Source organism: Chiloscyllium plagiosum, chromosome 2 (genome assembly GCF_004010195.1).
Source record: "Chiloscyllium plagiosum isolate BGI_BamShark_2017 chromosome 2, ASM401019v2, whole genome shotgun sequence".
Lineage (NCBI taxonomy): Eukaryota > Metazoa > Chordata > Chondrichthyes > Orectolobiformes > Hemiscylliidae > Chiloscyllium > Chiloscyllium plagiosum.
Window position 1 is genome coordinate 130,027,404 of NC_057711.1, and position 7,953 is coordinate 130,035,356.

Genomic DNA, 7,953 nt, shown 5'->3' on the forward strand with positions numbered 1-7,953 from the left:
TGGAGGCATGTATGCCATACACCTCGTTTCCCACCCGATCCATTTGTGATTCTTAAGTATTTGCTGCTTTATTTGAAGACATTTCTAGTTCAGGCCTAATACCTTCACAAGCAGCTAGTGCTATGGACCAGGACCATGGTACATCTAGCCTGGTCTGGTGTCAATATCAGGGATGATCTGCAGTCAGTTTGATTACTGTTGGTCTCTATTCGGAAGCTCACCAGTTTGGAAATAGGAAATGGATGAACTGCAAGTTGCCAGTGACTGCAGTAAGTTAAGGGGCCAGAGTACAATCATAAAGTTTCACATTGGATTCCTCAGCTAGAGAAGAAAATGTTATGAATAAGGAATATTAATTGGGGTGTGCTTAATGTTGATGCAGCCTTTAAATATTTCCTCCTCATATCCAGTCAATTAAAGTAGGGATGTATCTCTTAAATCTCATTGATTTGTGATATGTTTCTGTGCTTTATTTTGCACTGGAAAGGATTGAGATATGAATTGTTCTCAAGTGTGCTTTTAAAGTTTGTTTTATATTAGTTAAGTTTACAGACTACATGAGAGTGAGTTCTGAAAGAAGTGAGGAAGTGCGTGATTGCTGAAACATGATCATGTAAAAGCATTCTCCTCCACAAGATGATGTTATCTGACACTGAATTTAAATGCCATGTGCATATATTTGCTCAAGATCAAGTTGAGTCTGTTGACAGCACAGCTGTTTCTCACAGAGATGCCATCTCTTCTGCTTAACTTGAGATGTCTGTTGTAGGTGTTTCTTGTTCATCAGCAATTATTCATCAGCTTTCTCACAATATGTCTCAGAGTAAGTATCTTTTGTTAAGGAAGTGGGTCAAAATTAAGACACAACTTGTAAAGACAAACGAAGCGTTGAATAATAAAACAAAGAACTGTGAATGTGGAAATCTGAAACAAAAACAGAAATTACTTGGAAAACTCAACAGTTTTGGCAGCATCTGTAGAGAGAAAAACAGATTTACCGTTAACAACCTGAAGAAAGATCACTGGAACCAAAATGTTAATTTTGATTTCTCTCCAAAATGCTGCCAGACCTGCTGAGTCGCTCCAGCAATTTCTGTTTTTGTTTGAGGCTTTGAATAATTTGTGTAATTACTATTTGTAATAACTATTTGTGCAAATGGTAATTTTATAATTATATACACGAACCTGCACAATTGTTGGTTTCTCATTGCATTTTGAATTTTTCAGAACAAACTGATTTGAAAGGGAACATTTTCAAGTGTTTCTCTGAATTGTAGTTTTGTGGTCCCTCTGCAGATTATGACCTTCTTAAGCAGTTAAGACTTAGTGTAAAATAATATTCTAATCACAATATACATAAGGAAGGTTTATGTTCACTCCCTGATCAGTGTTGAGTTAATGTACAGGAACAAAAAAGCAGTAATGTCCCAGTCAGTCCCAGATACTTTTACTACCCCTGACAGAAAAATCAGCAAGAGTTCCTTCAATCAATCAATCTATCAATTTATTTATTTATTGATACATGTATTTTGTTACAAAATACAGTAGTAAGTGTTGTCTGGTGTCACCACTCTCCAGCTTCATCTTAAAACACAGAAAAATAAACTAAAATATAGAACATAAAAGCAGAAAAGTGAAGAAATAAAGGAAATGTCCAACTTTACAGTCCTTCTTGTTGAGTGCTCCATCATGGGCCATGGACCTGATGGTCAGGCACAAGTCCCCCTCACCGTCACCGTCTCCGCTAGACCGAAGGTTGCAGCTCTTTGGCACCATCCAGCCTCCACCGATACCCTCGCCACTGTGAGTCCTCATATCTACTAGAGACACATGCAAATTAAATTCAGACAGATTGAGCTTGATTGTAATGGTACCTGCTAATACATAGAGTGTACAGGATATCAGTTGAAATGGAAGAAATTTTTTTTCTAGTTACCCCTGTCAGGATCAATGCTAGTTAGGCCATCACTAGAAGATAAGAGCAGGAGTAGGCCATTTGGCATCTCTAGCCTGCTACCCCATTCAGTATAATCATGGCTGATCATCAAGCTCAACACCATAATTCCTGTCCAACCCCCTCGCATTATCCCTTGATCCCCTTAGCCATAACAGCCAAACATATCCCTGCCACGTCTCACTAATCACTGTCTTCTTGAAAACACAATGTTTTGGCCTCAGTCTCTTTCTCTGGCAGTGAGTCTCATAGGCTCCCCACAAACTGGGTGAAGACATTTCTCCTCATCTCAGTCTTAAAGAGTTTACCCCTCATGCTTAACATATGACCCCTGGTTTTGGACTCCCCAACACCAGGAGCATCCTTTCTAAGATTCTAACTGACTCAATGTAGCCGCATACATCAGTCTTACCAACCCAGAATTTAACTTGGTAATTTTTTTGTTGTACTCCTCTAAAACAAGAACATCTTTTCTCAGATAAGGAGTTTAAACCGTACACAATATCCCAGGTGTGGTCTCATTAATGATATGTATAACTTCAGCAAGACATCCTTGATCCTGTATTCAAATCCTCTTGCTATGAAGGCCAGTGCAGTTTGCCCTCTTTACTGACTTGTGACAATACTATGGCTTTAAGATGTGTATTTTGTTCTGGTTTTTATTTGAAGAGCGGTTTTAAGACAGCGGTGATGAGCTATCCATTTGAATCAAATAAAATAAACAGCTTGTGAAGCCTTTTCTTAACGTTTGAACAATAGAAGCAGCCTGAATGGGTCAAGCTGCCATAGAACCGGGATTTTGTTAGTTCTTCAGATGCAGTTGCTGGGACTTTGAAGCTGGGTTTGGAAGCTGCAGTATATCTCTCCCTGCTACTGTCTGTCTCTCTCTCTCTGAATTCTCTCTTGATGTTCTTTCCTCCTGGACTGGAGAATTGCCAGTGAGACAATCTATTTGACTGAATTTGCCTTTGCCAAGGGCGTGTTTATTGGATGTTACTATATTTGAAGAGTTACTGTTTAGTAGTTAAATAATCCAATCTATTATTCTGCTCTGTTTTCCAAAAGAGTAAGTTATTCAAAATTCTTCTTTCTTTTGATGGTATTTTAACTGTAGAGTATAAAGTGTGTTTTGCTTCAAATCTGTAATTTGACCAATTTATTTGCTTCCAGAATGCAATGCCTGGCATTTGCGTGCAAAATAAGAAGATGTTACAGTCTAGGTTATCTTCAGCATGTATTTCACGGGGGGTTTGGTCTGGTCCATAATAGGCTGCTGCACCTGCGCACTTACCTTCACAAGAGGTCACCGAGGTCTCACTAAATGCTGTTTCCTCTCAACTTACAGGCATTCAATTAATAATTTGCCTCTAATTTTGTTACTAAGTGGATAACTTCACATGTATCCACATAATACTATATCTGCCAAGCATCAGCTCACTCCCTCAAACTGTGCAAATAACACTGCAACATCTCTGCATCGTCTACACAGCTCACCCTCCCACCCAGCTTTGTGAAAATGTTAGGATTTTCCATTTAAAATCATAATCATATATTGTGGGTAGCTGGGGTCCCGGTAGTGATCCCTGCTACGTCTCACTAATCACTGTCTGCCAATCAGCAAAAGACCCACTTATTCCTATGTGAAGTCAGCTCTGATGAAGAGTCATCTGGAGTCAAAGTGTTAGCTCGCTCTGTCTCCACGGATGCTGCCTGACCCACTGTGATATCCAGCATTTGTTGTTTTCAGTACAGATTCCGGCATCTGCTGTAATTTGTTCCTGGTAAGAACAATGACTGCAGATGTTAGAAACCAGAGTCTGGATTGGAGTGGTGCTGGAAGAGCACAGCAGTTCAGGCAGCATCCGAGGAGCAGTAAAATCAATGTTTCGGGCAAAAGCCCTTCATCAGGAATACAGGCAGCGAGCTTGAAGGGTGGAGAGGTAAGTGAGAGGATGCCCTGGGGTTGAAGTGTTACGAGGCGGAAGATGAGGCGTTCTTCCTCCAGGCGTCTGGTGGCTAGGGAGCAGCGGTGGAGGAGGCCCAGGACCTCCATGTCCTCGGCAGAGTGGGAGAGGGAGTTGAAATGTTGGGCCACGGGGCGGTGTGGTTGATTGGTGCGAGTGTCCCAGAGATGTTCCCTAAAGCCCCGTGGGACGCTAGGAGGCGTTCAGTCTCCCCAATGTAGAGGAGACTGCATCGGGAGTAACGCATACAATAAATGATATTGGTGGGTGTGCAGGTAAAACTTTGATGGATGTGGAAGGCTCCTTTAGGGCCTTGGATGGAGGTGAGGAAGGCAGTGTGGGCGCAGGCTTTGCAATTCCTGCGGTGGCAGGGGGAGGTGCCAGGATGGGAAGTGGGTTGTAGGGGGGGCGTGGACCTGACCAGGTAGTCACGGAGGGAACGGTCTTTGCGGAAGATGGAAAGGGGTGGGGAGGGAAATATATCCCTGGTGGTGGGGTCTGTTTGGAGGTGGCGGAAATGTCGGCAGTGGATTTGGTTTATGCGAAGGTTAGTAGGGTGGAATGTGAGCACCAAGGGCGTTGTGTCCTTGTTACGTTTGGAGGGGTGGGGTCTGAGGGCAGAGATGCTGGATGTGGACGAGATGCTTTGGAGGGCATGTTTAACCATGTGGGAAGGGAAATTGCGGTCTCTAAAGAAGGAGGCCATCTGATGTGTTCTGTGGTGGAACTGGTCCACCTGGGAGCAGATACGGCAATGGCGGAGGAATTGGGAATACAGGATGGCATTTTGCAGGAGGTAGGGTGGGAAGAGGTGTAATCCAGGTAGCTGTGGGAGTCGGTGGGTTTGTAAAAAATGTCGGTGTCAAGTTGGTCGTCATTAATGGAGATGGAGAGGTCCAGGAAGGAGAGGGAGGGGTCAAAGATGGTCCAGGTAAATTTAAGGTCAGGGTGGAATGTGTTGGTGAAGTTGATGAATTGCTCAACCTCCTCGCGGGAGCACGAGGTGGCGCCAATGCAGTCATCAATGTAGTGGAGGAAGAGGTGGGGAGTGGTGCCAGTGTAATTACGGAAGATCAACTGCTCTACGTAGCCAACAAAGAGACGGGCACAGCTGGGGCCCATACGGGTGCCCATGGCTGCCCTTTTGGTCTGGAGGGAGTGGGAGGACCCCACCACCAAAGATTTATTTCCCTCCCCACCCCTTTCCGCCTTCCGCAAAGACAGTTCCCTCCGTGACTACCTGGTCAGGTCCACGCCCCCCTACAACCCTCACCCTCCCATCCTGGCACCTTCCCCTGCCACTGCAGGAATTGCAAAACCTGTGCCCACACCTCCTCCCTCACCTCTATCCAAGGCCTAAAGGAGCCTACCACATCCATCAAAGTTTTACCTGCACATCCACCAATGTCATTTATAGTATCTGTTGCTCCCGATGCGGTCTCCTCTACATTGGGGAGACTGGACGCCTCCTAGCAGAGCGCTTTAGGGAACATCTCCGAGACACCCGCACCAATCAACCACACCGCCCTATGGCCCAACTTTTCAACTCCCCCTCCCACTCTGCCGAGGACATGGAGGTCCTGGGCCTCTTTCACCGCCGCTCCCTCACCCCCAGACGCCTGGAGGAAGAACTTGTACTCTATGCTACTTTCACCTCACCCCACCCTCCTCTCACTTACATCTCCACCCTTCAGGCTCTCTGCCTGTATTCCTGAAGGGCTTTTGCCCGAAACGTTGATTTTACTGCTCCTCGGATGCTGCCTGAAATGCTGTGCTTTTTCAGCACCAATCTAATCTAGACTCTGTAATTTGTTCCCACAATGAGTGATGTTTTGTTGCCATGTATGAATGGTTTAATTTGAAGGTATTATGGCTTTCTTTATTAACATCACCTAAATATGTTATTTCTAACATAAATAAATCGAACTGTTGAATTCCTGTGGGATAGTTTGTTGGAAGATTCAGAGAATACTGTTACCCCTGAGTCAACGTTTCATCTGTGATGATGTAGGTGAGGAAATGGGAGGGACACTGTGAGAGCCATTGTTGCACAGCATGGGGTTTTGGGCCTGAAGAGGGACAGCTGACCCACTGAAGACAGGTGCTCTCTTTGGCTTGATTTTTTCCAGAGGGAGTAGTAGGATTTTAAGGTTGGGTGAGAGTTTGTCAGTGAACTGTGTCTAACTGGGGTCAGAGACCTGCCAAAGCTGCATCATTTCCATTCTCTTTAATTGACCAGCAATGCCTGATACAAGAGATGTCTTTGCAGGTCATGGCTACACTACACTACCATTGGCAGTATCTGGGCTGGGAAGGTCATGGTTACACTATGCTACCATTGGCAGTATCTGTGCTGGGAACGTCATGGTTACACTACGCTACCATTGGCAGTATCTGGGCTGGGATGGTCATGGCTACACTGTGGTACCATTGGCAGTATCTGTGCTTGGAAGATCATGGCTACACTACGCTACCATTGGCAGTATCTGGGCTGGGAAGGTCATGGTTACACTACGCTATCATTGGCAGTATCTGGGCTGGGATGGTCATGGCTACATCATTTCCATTCTCTTTAATTGACCAGCAATGCCTGATACAAGAGATGTCTTTGCAGGTCATGGCTACACTACACTACCATTGGCAGTATCTGTGCTGGGAAGGTCATGGCTACACTACACTACCATTGGCAGTATCTGTGCTGGGAAGGTCATGGCTACACTATGCTACCATTGGCAGTATCTGTGCTTGGAAGGTCATGGCTACATTATGCTACCATTGGCAGTATCTGTGCTGGGAAGGTCATGGTTACACTACTCTACCATTGGCAGTATCTGGGCTGGGATGGTCATGGCTACACTGTGGTACCATTGGCAGTATCTGGGCTGGGAAGATCATGGCTACACAATGGTACCATTAGCAGTATCTGGGCTGGGAAGGTCATGGTTACACTACGCTACCATTGGCAGTATCTGTGCTGGGAAGGAGCACAAAGATCTGGAACTCTCTGTATTTGATGTGGTTGTGAGAATTGGTGCGGCTGTCTGGTCTTGTTGATGTAACTCTCTTTCTGGTTTTGGTTATGCATGGTAATTTTACCTGGAGTGAACTTCCATGAGGACAATAAAGATGAACTTGAGTATGAGTCTCTGCAGATTTTCTGCTGAAAGTAAGGCAGGTGAAGACATAGAAATTCTTTCTTAGATACTCTCATAAATCAGCAAGACCAGTATGAAGCTAACTAGATGTAGACCGGGTTTGTTTTTATTCATTTGTGTGGGGGTGTTGTTGGCCAGTTGGAATCTATTAACCGTCCCTAGTTGACCTTGAGAAGGTGGGGGTGAGCTGCTCTCTTGATCTGCTGCAGTCTACCTGCTGTGAGTTGACCCACAGTGCCCTTGGGGAGGGAATTCCATGATTTTGAGCCAGCGACACTGAAGGAATGGTGATATATTTCAAAGCCAGGATGGTGAGTGGCTTGGAGAGGAATTTGATGGTGGTATTACCAAGTATCAGCTGCCCTTGTCCTTCTAGATGGAAATGGCTATGGATTTGGAAGGTGGTGTCTGAGGATCTTTGGTGGTGATATATTACATAAGATCATAGCAATGTTAGAAAGGGATGAGAAATAAACATGTCCTCATCAAAAATGCAATGCAATACCCTTGTGAGTAAAGCTGACTGAAAATTGGCGATTACGTTAAGTTATGCTCAGCTTTATACATAGAGTCATAGAGATGTACAGCATGGAAACAGACCCTTCGATCAAACCCGTCCATGCCAACCAGATATCCCAACCCAATCTAGTCCCACCTGCCAGCACCGGGCCCATATCCCTCCAAACCCTTTCTATTCATATACCCATCCAAATGCCTCTTAAATGTTACAATTTTTCCAGCCTCCACCACATCCTCTGGCAGCTCATTCCATACACGTACCACCCTCTGCATGAAAAATTTGCCCCTTAGGTCTCTTTTATATCTTTCCCCTCTCACCCTAAACCTATGCCCTCTAGTTCTGGACTCCCCGACCCCAGGG

At 44.9% G+C, this 7,953-nt stretch overlaps 1 protein-coding gene across 1 annotated transcript in view; it reads right to left on the reverse strand.

Moving 5' to 3' along the window:
- Positions 1-1,562: 1,562 nt before the first annotated feature.
- The window catches only part of LOC122563891 (coiled-coil domain-containing protein 192-like), a 121,816-nt gene continuing 115,425 nt past the window's right edge, over positions 1,563-7,953 (reverse strand). Inside the window, exon 8 of the transcript XR_006315769.1 lies at positions 1,563-1,820. The gene's annotated coding sequence lies outside the window, so the exon portion shown is untranslated. The remainder of the gene's footprint in view (positions 1,821-7,953) is intronic.